The sequence below is a fragment of the Equus caballus genome, chromosome 1, assembly GCF_041296265.1.
Source record: "Equus caballus isolate H_3958 breed thoroughbred chromosome 1, TB-T2T, whole genome shotgun sequence".
Classification (NCBI taxonomy): Eukaryota; Metazoa; Chordata; class Mammalia; order Perissodactyla; family Equidae; genus Equus; species Equus caballus.
The window spans coordinates 7,423,549-7,441,829 of record NC_091684.1 but is presented as its reverse complement, the minus strand read 5'-3'; the positions used below and the strand labels follow the sequence as shown (position 1 = coordinate 7,441,829).

At 44.9% G+C, this 18,281-nt stretch overlaps 1 protein-coding gene across 5 annotated transcripts in view; it reads right to left on the bottom strand.

Moving 5' to 3' along the window:
• The window catches only part of C1H10orf90 (chromosome 1 C10orf90 homolog), a 215,883-nt gene that overhangs the window by 129,542 nt on the left and 68,060 nt on the right, over positions 1 to 18,281 (bottom strand). The window contains exon 1 of one of the 5 annotated variants that reach the window (XM_070275589.1): positions 1,446 to 1,860. The exons of 3 other annotated variants lie outside the window; for them this stretch is intronic. The gene's annotated coding sequence lies outside the window, so the exon portion shown is untranslated. Of the gene's footprint in view, positions 1 to 1,445; positions 1,861 to 18,281 lie in introns of those variants that run through there. One more of the 5 variants, XM_070275585.1, reaches the window with a different exon arrangement.

Here is an 18,281-nt window from a genome sequence, read left to right as displayed (position 1 = left end):
CGCAGAGGGCAGGGTGAGCAAAGAGAAGGGTATTTCTTGGGAAAATAAGAGGGGAGGGGAGTTAATTGGAGGAGTGGAGTCTGATCTCTCCCCCCAACCTGTTGGGTGTCTGTGGCCGACCTAGGCTAACGGCTCTGAGTGTTACAAATGCCTTGCCAACCAAAACATCATCACAACAGACAACCTTGTGATCGTCCCCACTAAAATCAACCCTTGTTATGAGAAAACCAAGTTCAGAAGGGGCCCCAAAACTCCTGAAGTATTTCTGGACCACCGAGAAAGCAGATATGTATCACCTTCAAGCTTAAAAAAAAAAGGGGGGGGAGGGGGCGCAGAAAAGCAATGCTTCTTTTTAGCTGGTGACCCAGTACATTGCATGGTGGCTGTTCTAAATGATTCATTGTAATCCTTGTGAACCAGAGGCAACAGCATACATCTAAAGGAAATCTCTCTTTAAAAATTAAATAAAGCGAAAGCTCTCCACAAGCACTGGTGTACACTCCACACCCAGCTCGGCACTAATCATCTTCTCCTGCTTTATTGCAGACCCTGCTTTATTCTCTCTCTGTCTTGAATTCCCCTGCACGGCACACTTTATGCCTGCAGACTCAGAAACTCCTGAGGGCAGGGACTTCATTAAGGTTGGTGTCAATCAGCGGAGAGTTATGTGAAATTTCGAGAGCGCCAGCTCATGGTGAACTTGATACATGGCCTTACTCTCCCCTGTTACCTTCCCACCAGGCCAGCTTGTTCTTTAAACTGCAGGAATCAGATGCATTTAAATGGACCCCTAGAAGTTAATATATTATTACCCAGTTAGCACAATTCCATTTCACAGGACTATAATGTAATGCTCAACGATTTTTAAGTAATAAAAGGAGTTACTTTAAAACTTAATTAGGAAAATTTAGAGACTATATAGGATTCTTACTAAATTTCTGAAAACTTTGGAATAACGCACTGATATTCCTGAGATTTATCTACTGGAAATCCTGGAAAAAGCTTTTGGAACTGTTGTAAAATCATTCTCAAGGGTACTGTTTCTTACAGTTTCGCCGAAGGTATTTTACTGAAAAGAAATAAGAAACCAAACAGGAATGCCCCAGTTCCTAAGAGAAGTTCCTCTGAGAAGCGAATCCGCATTCCTGTCTCACGTCTGTATTCTTTGGGGAGGTCCCTAAGTATCCTTAATGTTTCATTACACTGGGTACAGCTGTGCTCTTTTCACACTTCCCATTTCTCTCACAGTCTTTCAAACTAATGTGATCTCATTTAAAAGAAAAAAAGAGAAAATAAAGGAAAACTATTCGAGTCATAACAGAATCTTTATCAAGATCCCAGGAACACATTTTCCCAATGCGTTCCCCTGCGGCATCTCCACAGACAGCATTTCCACCCTTCCCTTTGCACAAACCCAACCTTAGCCCACGGCTTGATTTACTTACATTAAAATAGATGTGCTCCGTGCAGGAGGTGGCCAGGGAAATACGTGTTGGGTTTGGTGCCAGTCCCTTTTACAGAGGTCAGGATTAGAAATGCAAAGGTAATTAGAAGATGCAGTCAGTGAGCGCAATGCACCCAGCTACTGACCCACAACGTCCTTCTGGAGACACAGAGATTTCCTTTAGAACGGAAGGTGAGCAATCACTTTTCAAAGACAGGAATCGGTTTTCACTCCCACAACCTCAGTGCAAGCCAACGGGCGGGCGAGACTCACCAGGGTCACTCGCTCTCTCAGGAGGGCTGGCCCGGAGCCCTGTGGCCCCAGTCACTCAGCACCAGCAGTAGTGGGGAACCCGGGCAGCTGGGCTGGAGGGCTGCTCCTGCTGCAGAGCCTCTGTGCAGTCAGTCGGGCGGGGCAGTCACCTGTTGCTCAGTCACAGGTAAGCCTACGGGAGTCCCAGAGCCCTGGAAGGAGGCCGAGGTAGGAGGCGGCACATGAATAATGAATACACTCTCGCCTCCCTTCATTAGCATTCCATTCAAACTACGCAAATGAAGCATCCGTTTCTCATCCCAGCTTAAAAGGAGAGGCACAGCCCCTGCCTCCTGGGAGGGATGAAGCAGGGGGAACTGGGAGGGCAGGACCTGATGCCCAGGATTGACCCTCCACCCACCATTCAATGCTTGAAAGGAACATCCATGAGGGGGTGGGGATGGAGTAGGGGTGGGAGCGTTAGGAGGGCATAAATAACCTCAAGACCTCACACCTCTGGCTGCCAAAGCAAAGGGGCACCAAGCAGGCGGGGTGAGTGTAAGTGGTCAGGCCTGTGCACCTCTGGCTGGAGAGCCAGCACCTGGAACCTGTGCCCCTCAGAGGAAGACCTGGCTGGAGACGGTGGGCAGGACAACCTCAGACGGCTCCTGAGGAGCCGCGGATCTGGCCTCTGTTCTCAGTAGCCTTAGCTCCAGAAATAACTCCATAGCACTATATTCACACTACATTTTTTGCCCACCCCAGAGCACACCAGGGCCTTCCATAGTCCTGTTTTCCCCTGTCTTGGTCGTCTCTTCCATGAACCCCTGTCCACTGAGCAGATTCCTGCTCCCCCTTCGAGCCTCTGAGAAGTCTCAGGGAGACCACCCCCAAAACAATTCCTAAGAGAGCCCATAGCTCTGTTACCCAACATAATGTCTGCTCAAGGAGCACTTAGAAGAAATCTCGTAAGCAGAAGAAAAATATTTAAACTTTGTCTTTTTCACTCTTAATAAATGGTGGCTGTCATTTTGAGAGATTTGTTCAAATTCTACCTCAGACAAGTAGAGTACATGAGGATAGGACCTTGAAGAAAACAGGCTTGGTGCTGCTCTGGGAGAATTTACTTTTTAGTTTTATAGGCCTGAGTTTATTGTAGTTCATGTTGGTTTAGCAAAAATGCATTATGTTCCTTGTTCCAAAACAAATTCTAGTAATCAAAGACTTACAGTAAGAAATGAAGCCCTAGAAGGAGGAAAAGGGAAATATTTTAATAACCTGAGTGAGAACACCCCAAATCCAGAAGTCATGAAAAACTGAAAACTTGACTACATAAAAAATTAGAATGTTCTGCATAGTGAACAAAAAAAATACCATAAACAAAATCAAAAGATAAATGACAAACTGGCAGAAAGATATTGAACACTCACATGTTAGACAAAAGATTAATTTCCTTAATGCATAAATAGCCTCTACAATCAATAAGAGAAGGAAAAACAACCAAAGAGAAAAATGAACTAAGGACACAAATGGGTAGTTCACAAGAAAAAAATTAGAACTGGCCCTTAAACATATGAAAATATGTTTAACCTCACTATAAAGAGAGAAGTACAAATTATGACAACCTGAAAAGGATATTACCAGACAGGAAAATTAGAGACCAAACTCTCTCTTGAACATAAATGCAAGAATCTTAAACAAAATATTAGCAAATCAAAGTCAGTGATATGTAAAAAGAATGATGCATCAAGATCAAGTAAGGTTTATTGCAGGAATGCAAGGGTAGTTTAACATTTAACAAATCAATCTATGTAATATTCCACATTAACAGGAGAAAAAAGAGAAAAATAACACGAACATCTTGAAAGATGTAAAAATAATGTGACAAGTGGTATAAAAAAATCTAGAGCAAATTTTATTCTTGATGGTAAATTATTAAAAGCTTTCCCTCTGACGATCAGGAATGAGATAGACGTGCCTTCTACACCACTTTATCCACCATGGTACTGAAGGTCCCACTCAATAAAATAAGACAAGAAAAAGAAATAAAATGCAGAAGCAATATAAAGGAGGAATAAAACTAATTATTCAGAGATAACATGATTATATATAGAGAAAACTCACAAGAATCCATAAACTGTTAGAATTAATAAGTGAAACTAGCAAGGTATTTGGGTGTAAGAGAGTAGGATACAAAATTTACTAGTATTTCTATTTTCTGGCAACAAACAAATAGAAAACAAAAGAATTTTAATTATCTTATTTATAATAACATTAAAAAAACCTCCTAGGAAGAAATCTAACAAAAGCTGTACAAGACCTCTGGGCTAAAAACTTTTAAATATTATTGAAATAGAGTAGATAGGAATAAATGGAGAGATAAATCATGTTCATGGAGTAGAAGACCATATTTTGTAGAGATGTCAGCTCTCCTCAAATTGACCTATAAATTCATCACAATCCCATCAATATTCCAGCAAAATTCCATATTTTTTGTGGAACTTAACCTGATTCTAAAACTCAAATGGAAATTCCAGGCAATCTTGAAAGACAAAGCTGGGGGACTTACACTACCAGACACCAAGACCGACCCTAAAGTTACAAAAATTAAGACAGTGTGATCCTAATGAAGGATGGGCAAACTAACCACTTGAAATGAATAGAGTCCAGAAACAGACCATCACCTGATTTGTGACAAATGTGATACAGAAATGTGGCAGGGAAAAGAATGGTCTTTCAATAAAAGGAACTGGGTCAAATGGATATTTGTAGGACTCCTATCTCACACCATACACAATAATCACTTCCAGATGGATAGGATCTTAATGTGAAAGGAGAAAATAAGTAAAGCTTTTAGAAGAAAACTTAGACAATAACATCTTTATGACCTTAGAGTAGGCAAAAAATGTCACAAACAAAATAATTGCATTATTCATAATGCATGAAACACTAATAAATTGGATCCTACTAAATTAAGAACTATTCATGAAAAGACACCATTAAGGGAGGGAAAATACAATCCACAGAGTGAGAAAAGGTATTTATAATACACATATCCAACGAAGAAGTCATATCTAGGGTCTAGAAAGAATTCCTACAAATCAGTAAGAAAAAGACAAACAACCCAATTGAAGATGGGCAAAGGACTTCAACAGGCTTTTTATAAGCGAGAATATTCTAATGGCTAATCAACAAAGGGAAACATGCTCAACTTCATTAATCATCAGGGAAGACCTAATTAAAACCGCTATGAGAACTGCTAGACTCTCGTCAGAATGGCTAAAGTGAAACAGTAAGAAAATGCCACGTGTTGGTGAGGGTATGGAGCTGGAGCCCTTGAATCTCACACAGAGCTGCTGGTAGAGTGCAGTAGAAAAATCGCCTTGCAAAACTGTTTGGCATGCCCCATGACCCACCAATTCACTCCCGGCCAGATGCTCAACAGAAATGCTTACATACACTTACCCAAAGACAGGCATAAGAATTCTTATGGCAGCTCTGTTCTTAGCCCCAAACTGGAAACTATTCAAATGTCCAGCAACAACAGAATGGACAAAGAAATCATACATTTGCACAAAGAAATTCTACTCAGCTGTGAGAATAAGTGAACCACGACAACATGCAACAATATGGATGAATCTGACAAACACAAGGTGTGAAGGAGGCCAGACATGAAAAGTACATACTGCAAGGTTCACGAATGCAAGTTCCAACTGGCCAGCCAACTGGTCAGTGTGTCGATCCCAGGAGAGTCAGGAAGGAGACAGGGAGCTTTAGGGAGGCCGGGCACGTTCTATGTCTTGATCTGGGTCCTGATTACATAGGTGTGTTCATTTTGTGAAAATTCCTGGAACTGTATGCTTATGATATGTGCATTTTTGTGTATAGATAATACACCTCAGTTAAAAGTTTAAAAAAAAAGTCAGTTCTGCTCTTACGAGCAGGTGTTTAGTGCCAGCTGCTCAGGCAGCAGCAGCACACCCGTATCCTTTTCTCTAAGGAGGCAGGGCCACAAGGTCAGACTTATCAACCAGTTGCACACAGTGTTTCAGCGAGATTGATTCCGAAAGGGTTTCACAAATCTATATTTCGTGATGCAGTTTCACACTAAACAAATTTCACTGAACTCTGTTCAAATAAAAGACTGCTTGAAACTTATAAAAAGTTTAGCGTGTATATTACTCATAGCTAGAGAAAAGAGAAAACAACAGTTTTTCAGGAGCGATCTCGTATTGAAACCTACCATCGTTTTATTACAAAATATTTCACATGTAAATATATGTTGGTGAGGTAACGGGAAAAAACAGCCGATTCTCACCGAGCTCTCATATGGAAGGTGTAGCTGCAGACATCTTCCATGCATCCCCCTCCAGCGGTCCTCAGGATGACCCCACCGGGTAGGGTCTTCTTAGCTCCTTTCTACAGCTGGGGAAGCTGAGTGGTTAAACAGTTTGTTCACAATTGTAAATCGCTTATATGAAGCCGATAGGCCACAAACCCAGTGCCTGGTTCCTGCGCTCAGGATTCTACCTGGAAATGATCTCCTGTGCCTCTCTTGGGTCATGGCGGGTTTTCTAGGGGGAGACACCTGACTGGTGGAAATTGACCCATTTGCTGGCCAGCATCCAGAATCTGATCTGAAAGCTACCAGGTGAGAAGAATGGGATGGAGGTGTGGTAATGGTGAGCGCCTAAGGGAAACCCAGCTACACCTGAATTCTTACTGCGGGGGCTGGGGGGGTGGGGCCAGCATGCCTGGCTCTCTGTTCCTGAGACCTGAATTTTCAACTCCTCTTTGGATCCTATGAAATCTGTTTCTTTTCTAATAAATCTAATTTTCCAAAAGCTAGTTTGAGTTGGTTTCTCTCACCACAGTGAGAAAAAAAGAAAAAGACCACTAAGACAAGATGCATACCGTCTACTTCTCCACAGCATAAACAAGAAGTGTGCGTGTGTCTATGTGTGTGTGTGCACGTCCGTGTGTATTCAGGACAGGTTTCTACCCTCCCTCTGCCCCACCCAGAAGCACTAGGCACACGGTCAGTTTTGTCCCACGTTCTCATCCCTATTTTTCCAACAGCTATGACTGACATTCACAGTTGTTACAGGAGGCATTAATTTACACTAACAAGGCAAAACCACAGGTGTCCACAGAGAGCTCACTCACAGCCTGGCTGAGACACCACCGCTTGCATGAGCTGCATTGCAGACTGCGAGCCCTGGGGATACGCGCCACGTCTTCTGCTGTTTGTTTAGCTAGAACCATAGCTAGACGAGCTTTCTCCCTCCTCTGCCTCACTTAGGCCCTTTGACAAAATGGGACTAACAGGAATATTCATGCTGGGCCTTTTGTTCTGAAGAACTCCAGTGAATTAGAAAGAAAAAGCCCCACTGTGGTGAGAATTCCAGGCTCAGAGTTTATTCGAGCAGCAGGTGTGCACCACGGGAGAGCAGACAGCCCAAGTGACCCTCTTCCTAGGAGCACATCCTTGAGAGGGGATGGCCAGGGGGGCTAGCTGCCCAGCGGTGTGGAAGTCCATGCTGGCCCGTTGCCATGACGCCTTCTGGCTGCACCGCGCAGCCCTGAAGACAGCGCTGGGGCCTTCTGCAGATGCTCCCTCATCATGTCGGCCATGTTTCCTCTCTTCTCCCTTCTAAGGGAGCAGACCTTTGCCTCCCACCTTTTCACAGGTGGGTCATCCTCTTCACAGGCATGACACTCATGGCCAGAGTCTAAATTGAATGGCAGCTCATATTTGCCAGTGTTAAATGTGGACTCGTGCCTAGCTACCACATGTGGCTGCATAAAACATGATGAACGCCTTCCCCGTATTTTCAAAATTCCTCACTTATAGTGCATAATTTTAAAACAAAAACAAAGAACTCCATTTCCCAGCATACTTTGCTGTGAGGATGCAGACATGTGACTCAGAGGCCGCCAACCAGGTGTGCCCCTGGAGCACTTTGGTTCAGAAAGCGGCTGTAGAAGGAATCTCATGGGGTCCTCTTACTGGCGCACAGTGGCAGCATCCCAGTCACAGAAGGGGTGTGATTCTGAGGTTGGCAGCTGTGGTGCCAACTTCTGGTTGTAGCAGAGATAGTGGGCTCCGGTGAAGGGACATGGGGACGAGGCAGCTTCCTGGCTGTGGTAGGGACAGCATATTCCTGGCATCAGCAGCAGCTCCGCCGCCAGGTCATCCTGCAGTGGCTTGGGAACTTGGTCCTGGAGGCAGCCTGGAGCCTGCTCCCAGGGCCCCTCTAGGGATGTCCTTTAAACAGTCCCTCGAACCAGCAGCAGAGGACATTGTGGTCTGCAACTAAGAACCTGGCCAATTCCATAAGTCTATGCTGAGTGTGTGCTAAGGGCACTTTTAAAGACTAGGACTGCTGCTTCCCCGCTCCCACCTCCTCGGGAGCTTCCACACTTTTGATCGAAATGTGCAGTTGCATGCACTGCTCTGCTTCCTGATCCATCTCTTCTGATTTCATTTTTCCGTTTCCATGATTCAGATGAAACCTAAGGACACTTATGAAGCCTGCGAGGAAAGTGTGTCACACAAATGGGCGTGCCCATTTGCAACCTGCTGAAAACATCAGTGTTCGCTGTGAAAGGATCTGCTGGGACCCCGTAGAACAGTGAGGGTGGCTGCTACCTCCAGATTCCATTTTCATTTCCAGTTAAAAGTGAGACAAAGCCCCTCGATCTGTATGAGGGAGAAGGAGGTATGAATATAATCACATAACCATGGAAATGAATGGGGAGATGTGTGTCTTCCAGTTTGGTTCTCTTTATCTTCTTCATGTGATTACATTTCTTTCCTATTTTCTAAACATCATAAAAATGATGTAATCAAGAGATGCAAGCAGTATCCCATGCTACCTCTAATGATCTCAAGGGGTGAGCCCAAAGTCTTGAAATAAAAGGTGTAATGGACTGCTTAAAACTTGAAAATATGGGGGCCTGGCCCCGTGGCCTGGTGGTTAAGTTCTGTGCCCTCTGCTTCGGCAGCCAGGGATTTGCAGGTTCAGATCCCAGGCGTGGACCTACACCACTTGTTGGTAACTAGGCAGTGGCAGCAGCTCATATACAAAATCGAGGAAGAGTGGCACTGATGTTAGCTCAGGGTGAATCTTTCTCAAGCAAAAAGAGGAAGATTGGCAACAAATATTAGCTCAGGGCAAATCTTCCTCAGCAAAAAAAGAAAAAAGAAAAAAACTTGAAAATATGGACCTTGCACCACTTTTAGAAAGAGGTGGTGTGCCACTAAATCACAGATCAAGAGATTGTCCCCTCAATGGCTCAAGCTCAATCTACAGGAGGGTTTGTCAACCTTGGTTGACACTATTGACATTTTGAGCTGGATACTCCTCAGTTGTGGGGACTGTCCTGGGCATCGTAGGATGTTTAGAAGCATCTCTACCTCTACCCACCAGATGCCAGTAGGATGCCTTTCACCAGTTGTAAAAACCAAAGATGTCTCCGGAAATCATTGCCAAATGAGCCCTGGGGACAAAATCACCCTGATTGAGAACTACTGCTCTAGAGGTAGACACCATAGGCCACTTTGCTAAACCAAAGTGCAGGAAACACTGTGTGTGTGTGTGTATGCACATGAGTGTTTAAGCTTAAAGAATAATGTTTTTCAGTCAAAATCTCAAGAGTTGTACACTAAATCTCAAGGTAATTTTCTTTTATCTCTGAAACATTTAGAGAGGAAAAATCATTATGAATTCTAATACAAAGAGCTCAAAAATCTCAACCTCAAAAGTCATCTCCCTCTATTTGAGATGTTATATCGAAAACAGATCCTAGCTTGTCCGAAAGATCCCTTATCCAACTTTATATTTCAGGCTTCAAATAAGCACTAAATTTATATTCTTCAATTTCCTTCTGTTTCATATTTATGAGCGTGAACATTAGCAGCTCTGTTCTTTTAAACAGCCATTTCTTGGCATTATGCTACTCAGAGCGCAGCCTGGCATGGCGGGCAGGCTCTTGTGGTGTTTCCAAGGACCTGTGCCCTGTCAAAGCGTTGGCCCCATGAGGACAGACGGCTGAAGCTGGCTCTGCCTCCGGACTTGCCGCAGCTCCCCGAGTTCCTGCGCTCTGCCCTCTCAGCTCTTCCAGCGTTCAGGCCCACCGATGATGTGTCAGGAAAGACAGTCCTGCTACCCATCTCCCCAGTGCCCAACAGGCTAGTGGGAATGATAAGCAAAACTGGATAAAAATTCAGTGCTCTGACCTGGAAGGGAAAACCCCACTAACAACCACCACGTCAGCCAGTCCACACATCTGTCCATGGTGCTCAGTGATCGTCTCCATCCAGCACGCGGGATTTAGGAGCATGAACAGAGCCATATGCAGACTGTGGACATGCTTTGTGCTGCGTGGGAAATACCTGAAAAAGCCAGCCCGGACCTTCCCATCTACAGGACACCTCCACTGTTTTGTTTGCTTCAAGTCTTGTCCCCCTCCTGGTGGCAACAGCACAAGGGATGCCCACTGTCCCCTCTCAGAACTCAGCTGATCTGAAAGTGGCTGACACTCCGGAAGCTGGAGAAGAGGGTTGAGGAATATTACTGCTTTTTACGATTTTATTTTATTTTGTAATTTTAGAATAGTATTATTATTTTTAGAATTTTTCACAATTCTCATACCCATTCACTCCAATCCCTGAGAGGTGCTGTATGATGTTTGCATGTGTTTTCGAAGTTCCCTGGGTGGGTCTTACAAGCCCTGTCCTTCCATCCCATCCCCTATGAGTACACACACATACTTCTCAACCCCCAGGGCGGCAAACACTGGCTGTGGCCAGTACACAGTCCCTGGAGGAGCCTAAGCAGAAGAGCAGATGTGGCGTCAGATTTCTATCTGGGAGATGCCTCTCCCAGCAGCGTGGAGGATGGACGGAGGGGGACCAGGCTGGAGGCAGGATTCCTGCTGGGATGCTAGTCTCTAGCTGTTCAGGACAAAGATAACGGAGGTAGGAATTAAGGTGATGCTTGAATCCTTGAAGGTGGGATTTGGGCATTGGAAGAAAATAAGGAAGGTCGGAAGAAAGGAAAGAAAAGAAGGAGAGGGGAGGAGAGAAAGGAGGAAGGAAAGGAGAATGGAAGGAAGGAAGGAGAAAGATGGGGAAAGGGAACAAGAGAGGTAAGGGAAGAGGGAAGGAAGGGAGGAAGCAGGGAAAGGAGAGAGGGAGAAATGGCAAGATTCAGCATGTACAGGGCAAGTACAAAGAACAGAAAGCATTCCATTTGACTAAAGTAAAGAATTTATGAGTTGGAGACCAGATTGGAAAAGCAAATTAGAGCCAGATAACAGGGAGCGTTCAGGGCCGGGTTAAGGCACGTGGACCTTATGCTATAAGCTGGCGGTTCTCCAAGTGGGGTCCACAGACCACAGCATCAGCTTCAGCTTCAACAGCATCACCCAGGAACTACAGAGAAAGTCAGACTCTCACGTCACCTCCCCCACCCTGCAGACCTAAAGAACCAGACAGCCCCGCCATGAGGCCCAGCAATCTGAGTTTTAAGAAAGCCCTCCAGTTTGAGACCCACTGCTGTAAGCAATAGGGAAATGTTGGAGATGATTGAGCAGAGAAGTGACTTAACTCTGTCCTAAAAACTGAAGCAACTTATTTTTTCCCAGCATCTCAAAATGTGAACGGTAAATTCAAAGTCTAAGTGGTTTCATGTCCTCCTAATTCCATACCTTCGCCTTCGGCTTGTTTTCTTTCTTTTTTTTTTGCCAGCTTTTAAAGATTTTAGTTTTCCTTTTCCTCCCAAAGCCCCCTGGTACATAGTTGTATATTTTAGTTGTGGGTCCTTCTAGTTGTGGCATGTGGGATGCCACCTCAGCATGGCTTGACGAGCAGTGCGATGTCCGCACCCAGGATTCGAACCGGCGAAACCCTGGGCCACCGAAGCAGAGTGCGTGGACTTAACCACTTAGCCACAGGGCCGCCCCAATGGCATGTTTTCTAATATTTGGCTCTGATTATTTCAGGAGTGGTTTTGCTACCCTAATATTGACAACATAGAAACAACCTCCCTGGACCAGCAGCCAGGCGTGATGACTAAGGGCCACAGGAAATCCATTTGAGGGAAAAGAGACGTGAGGATGCTGCCTTGAAACCAAAGCCGTTGGCATCCCTCAGCAGCTGCAGCCTGTAAAACCTTTGCTTTAATTAAGCAAAAGAGAGCATTTGTGGAGCCCGGACAGAGGTGGCCCCCAAGGCGCTCACATGAGAGGTCAGGCAAGTGAAAATTGGAAGGGGTTCTGACCAAACGTGATGCCGCTGCGTGAGTACATTCAGAGTTTGTGCAGCTGCCAGGATACAGCTTTCTTTGAGTCACTTTGTTCACAAAACAACAGATTAAAAAAACAGGTCAGTAATTGTTGCCCAGCACCTTCGAAATGGCTATTTGCATCTGTTTCTTTCCTGAAGGTCTTAAATTGCATCCCGCTGCTTGGAATAGGCCTATAGAACGTTTTCTTAATTGGGTCCCCTAATCCCCAAAGGTAACAGAAAGAAGTGTCAGACGTGGAGGGCAAGAGACTCTGGAGGGTCTCAAAGTTCCCAGATGACGGGGGGGAGGGGCAAACAGGCAGAGCGAGATCAAAACGCTGGTGTTGTGAGGAGGCTCTTCAGTTTTAGAGCATGAGCTTTGTGCTGGCCACACACTCTGCTCCTCAGAGACGTTCCACTCACCGCCCCCACCCCAAACCTCGGGAATCCGACTCTGCACAAAGTCCAAGATGTGGAGGTTCTCAGAGGCCAGCACAGGAATGGGCCCTGAATGGCCTCCTCTCTCAACAAAGGAGACAACCAGGCTACAGCGGCACTGAGACAACAGGATTCTGTAATTATCCATTTTTAGAGTCATACCATTATGATAGCTGAAGAAAGGTTAGCTGTGAGGTCTCATGCCTAAGAATGATGGAGTCCACCAATCTATGACCACCAGTGATGTCACAGCCCAGTGACATCACAGCAGTGACATCAGGGAGGCCTCACTGTTCTGGCCACTTTTATATTTTCTTATATAATTATGTTATAAAGCGTGGATGGGATCCATGGCATCTTAAGGCCTTTGTGAGTCCCATCCTAGGAAACAAATAAAAATGCCCCCATAGAGCTTCAGGAGTCGAGTGGAGATGTGGTTGATTACTTGACATAATGTGATATTCTGTAGACATTTAAGTAAGCATGTATTAATTTTATACTTTTTCTTTTCACACTTTTGAGCCATTAAAGTGATTTTTTTAGGCCCCAACCAACCATCTCACAGATCTTTGAAAGGTAGTCCAGCTGAAGCTACGGAGGCTCAAGAACCTAAAGTCAAAAGGCACTAGTAAATTGCAGCGATGAGACATGTGACATACATCCCACTCCTTACTCCACACAAGGAAATGAGTTGCCAAGAGGACACTACCAGGATTTCCAGGGAGGAGCAAGGGGCAAGAAGAGAAAGAGCCGTGTGCTTACAGTCCACAGACACCTGAAGGCTGGCGGAGAAACCACAGGGTAAGGTGAGCTCAAAATTATCAGCAATATAGTGTTTTCTAGGATGTATATTATTTTAAAATTACTTGTTTCCTACCATACATTGTGTTCTCTGCCACCTTGTAGTCTTAAAAAACCCTTTTTTGCTTTCAAACACTGTGTCGGCGGAGGGGGGTGTTACCATTTCTATGCACAGGAATAGCATCCTTGGCATTCCAGCAAGGCGTCATCTACCTTGAGTCTGCATGCGAAGAGTGGGAACGACAGGGAGGGCCACACTGTGAATGAGCTTCCACAAGGGAAGGGCAAAATGAGGGCTGAAAAGCAGGATCAGCCAAGGGAGGGAACTGCTGGTGAAGTTCTAGAACCACAGATGCAGAAACAACCCGGACATCTGTTGATAGTTGGATAGTGACCCAAGCATAGAAGACCGGGCCGACTTTACCAAAAATGGGGTAGATCTCTATGTGCTGAAGGGGAGAGATTCCCTCCAGGCACATTCCCAGGTGAGAAGAGTGAGCTGCAGGACGGGATGGATAGAAAGATCTCATTTACGTAAAAAACAAAAAAGAAGCCCAAAACAGAGACAAATCACGTACGTGTCCAATGTGAGTGCATATATAGATATGTAAGTGTCCAGAAAAGGATTGGCAGGAAATACACGAACATGTGAGCAGTGAGGACCTGGGGAGGGAGTTTGGATATGGAAGATGAGGGCCTCCTGAACTGACTCTCATAGCAGTCAGCACAGCTTAACACTCACCCATGCTGAACACCATTCTCGATGCTACGTATGTGGGGTGAACCAGAGAGGCAGCACCCTCCAGGTGATTACATTAGGTGGGAGGAGAGAATAAACAAACACATAAGTAAGTAAAATCAGGTGCAGATCAATGCTATGGAGAGTATTCAGGAGAGTACGTGATAGAAAATGGCAGAGTGGGGGGCTGGCCCCGTGGCCTAGTGGTTAAGTTTGCGTACTCCACTTTGGCGGCCCAGGGTTTCACGGGTTCAAATCCTGGACACGAACGTGGCACCGTTCATCAAGCCATGCTGAGGCTGCATCCCACATGCCACAACTAGGAGGACCCACAACTAAAAAATACACAACTATACCAGGGGGCTTTGGGAGAAAAAGGAAAAATAAAATCTTTAAAAAAAAAAAAGGAAATGGCAGAGTGGGTGGAGACGTCCTCTCTGAGCAGCTGAATGATTGAGGACAAACCACAGCAGTTTCAGAGTAAGAACATTCCAGGCAAGAGGGTCATCCTGAGCACAGGTCCTGAGCCAAGGAGAGCTTGCTGGGTTCAAAAGACAGAAAGGAGATTCATGGGGCCAGGGAGGAGTCAACAGAGAGGAGGTGGAAAGAAGGCTCGAGAGGTGGGCAGGAGCCTCTCACAAGGTCAGGGGTTTGGATTGTATTCTAAGTGAGATGGGAAGACTCTGGAGAGTTCTCAGGTGGAGGAGGAGAGACATGATCAGGTTTATGCTAAGAAAGATCAGTCTGCTGCAGAGGCAGGGGCACAGGCCCAAGCAGAGTGGCAGCAGAAATGGCATAAAGTGGTGGTTTTCATGATCTGCTTTTGAAGGAAATTTGGCAGGACTTCCGATGCATTCAGTGTGGGATGTGGCAAAAGAGAAGGATCAACTGTGACCCTGGAGTGGAGGCCAAGCAGCTTGGTGGAAGATGGTTTCATTGCCGAAATTGGTCAGACTGAGGACGGGCAGGGAGTATGGGCAAGATTTGGAGGGAAAATCATCAGAGGCGCCAGTCTGAGTTGCCTTCCAAGAAGAGATACAAGTAGGCGGTCCCACAGACAGCTGTGGGACCCAGGAGAAGGTTCAGACCGATGCTCTGAATCAGAGAGGCCCTCAGCAGCCCCTAGATGGTACTTCAACTATGGGGCGAGATGATGTCACCTTGAGAGATGAAGCAGGTAGCTGAGAGGATGCAGCTCAGGGTCACACCAAGATTTAGGGTCTGGGGAAGGTGGAGGAGACATCAAGGAATACAGGGAAGGAAAAGGAGTGGCAGGTGACTGAGTGGCCTTAAAGGCTACAGCAGAGGTGGTCCAGGAAGAACATGACCTGCTGTCCCAGATGCTCCCGAGATGGGAGTACGGCGAGGTAGAAACGTGACAACAAACTGTCACCGATGACCTGGACACTGGTGGTTTCAGGGGTGGGAGGGAGACAATGTGGATCAGAGTCGGTTGCAAAGAGAATATATTCCTGTTCTACAAGCCCTCATTTACGACTCCTGGAATTCTCTGGCCTTGTTCTTGAACTGTGGAATTCAGCCCTTGCTCTGCTTCCACTTGCACTTATGGTTGTTAGTTAGGTTACAAGAATGCAGAGTCTTTGGAAACCCAAGCAGATCATTAGAATGTCAGGCCACATTTCAGAAAGTGGAAAAGAAATCCTAATTGATACCCGTGAAGCTGACCTCTGTTCCGCATTGATTGATAGATTGGGCTCTTCCACTGAGATTCAAAATGTGCTTGCGTAGCCTTTGGACAGCTGCCACCCCTCCTGAGAAACCCATCTTTTATCTCCCCTGCAAGTGACAGCGTCAGAAAAAGAGGACCTAAATTATTTAGCTTTATTGGTTACCCGTGTTCAATGGTTAAAATGCTGAAAAGGCAACCTGCAAATAAGGGATTTTTGTGGAATTTCCAGCAGTTCTCAGCCTTAACCCTAACCCTAACCCTAACCCCAAACCCAGCACTAACACGAACCCTAACCCAGGGGAGGGCAGGGAGGCTGCATGGCAGATGGAGACCTGGCCTCCAGCTCCGGTTTGGGCATAGACTCACCTGGGCAAATCACAAGCTTCCCTGGGCCCAATTTCCTCATCTTGTAACTTAGGGATTAGACAGAATCCTAACCACGTTACTCATGGAATCCCTGGTTCAGATGAAACTCTGTGCGGAAGACCAATGAAGGCAGAGATCAAAGTGGATAGGCCAAGGTTGAGATGGGTGGACAATCCAGGATCCCCCAGACCTAGCTCAGTACCCCTTTCCATTGACACATATCACAGCAAGGCTCCTATCTTGGGTGCTGGGAATCCTAAAGTTCACGGGACTGTATCATTTAGAAAATAACCCACTTGACTACCCATTTAGAAAAAAATGAGCCTCAACCCTTACCTCACACCATACACAAAACTTAATTTGAAATGGATTATAGACCTGAATGTAAAAGCTAAAACTATAAAACTTGCAAAATAAAACATAGAAAATCTTTATGTCTTGAAGTAGCAAAGATTTCTTATTCAGAACTGCAAAAATACCATAAAAAACATTGATAATTGGACTTCATCAAAATTAAAATCTCATGTTCTTTGAAAGATACCATTAAGAAAGTGAAAAAGCAAACCACAGGTTGGAAGAAAATATTTGCATTACATATATCTTGCAAAAGACTTGTATCCATATTATATAAAGAATTTTTATAGCTCAATAAGATGAAAACTCAAATTTAAGAAATGAGCAAAAGGTTTAAACAAACGCTTCATAAATAAAGATATACAAATGACAGATGAGCACATGAAAAGCTGCTCGACATCTTTAGTCATCAGGGGAACGCAAATTAAAACCACAATGAGCTATCACTAGACACCTACACAAAATGGCTTAAACAAAAGATACTGACAATAGAAGTGTTGACAAAAAAATCTGAACTTTCATACATTGCTGGGGGGACTATGAAAGGATACAGTTCACTCTGGAAAACAGTTTGGTAATTTCTTATAAGGTTAAACTACAAAGATTTACTATACAACCCAGCAATCCAATCCTAGGGATTTATCCAAAAAGAAAGGAAAACATATGTCCACACAAAGACTTGTATGAAAATGTTTATAATTACATTAGTCACAACAGTGGTAAATCCAAGCAATGGAATATTACTCAGCAATGAAAAGGAGTGGATGGACGGTGTATCTGGCACCAGGTAACACACAGCCTTGGGAAACATACTAATTAGCCTGGATTTGTTCTAAGGGCAGGAAAAGTGATGCAGCAGATTAATTTGATCAGATTTGCCTTTTTAAAAGACAGCTGGCTGCTGGGAAGAGAGTAAACTGGAAAGGAGCGAGAATAAAGGACATGAGACCAACTAGGAGAAATGAGATGACCGTGGCTGGGGTTAGGATGGCAGTGATGGAGACAGGTGGGTGCATTTGAGACAGCTTTAAGAGATTTCATCCACAGAACTCAATGACTGATTGGGTTTGGGGAAAAGATTCTATTTATCCCTATTACATTTTATCTTCTTAGCTTCTACTCTTCATTTTAGATTCTGTCATCTAGGATATAAGTAATTCCTCACAAATCTGATCAATGTCTGTCTGTGTCATCTAAGGCATTGCTGCAAATGTCAAAACAAGACAAGGTGCATTATGGCACAAGAGACCCCTTCTCCTTCTAAGTTGAGTTGGAACACCCTTCACTCTACCAGCTATGTTGGTTCACTCTACCAGCCCATGTTTCTCCACTCTTCCCTCAAGGTCATCATGAGTGACGTGGGCAAATGCCTCATGGGAGAGACCCTACTCACAGCATTCCTCTGATCTGCTGCTCTGGTAAGCGTGTCAGAAAAGGAAGAAGGATCTTGTAACATGGACTGACTGTCTTGTAAACGGTCCTGGTCCCCTAGAGATCTCCAAGGACTTCCTTGTGGTCCTCGTGTATCCTTACCAATCAGTGGCAGAGCTGGTCCCACACCCAGGTCACTGAGCACCGTTCACTCCGCCCTTTCTCTAGCGCTCAACTCTGAGATGACAGATATAGCAGAACTTAGCCTTTGACCCTCCTGTGCAGTGTGCTATAAACTCAGGTAAATAATTACATCTGGTGCTCTTTTCTTGGAAGAGAGAAAGAAACAGCAAATATCCTCTTGACATCTTTCTCTTTTGAACATCCTATAATCTGACCACGTGGGAATTAATATCTTTGAATACCAAATCCACTGGAAGCAGATATTTAGAACAAATCCTGCCTTGTCCTCCAGCTATGCCATCTAACAGGTTATGATTTAAGCATCCATCACACCTGTTCGGCTTCACGCCCC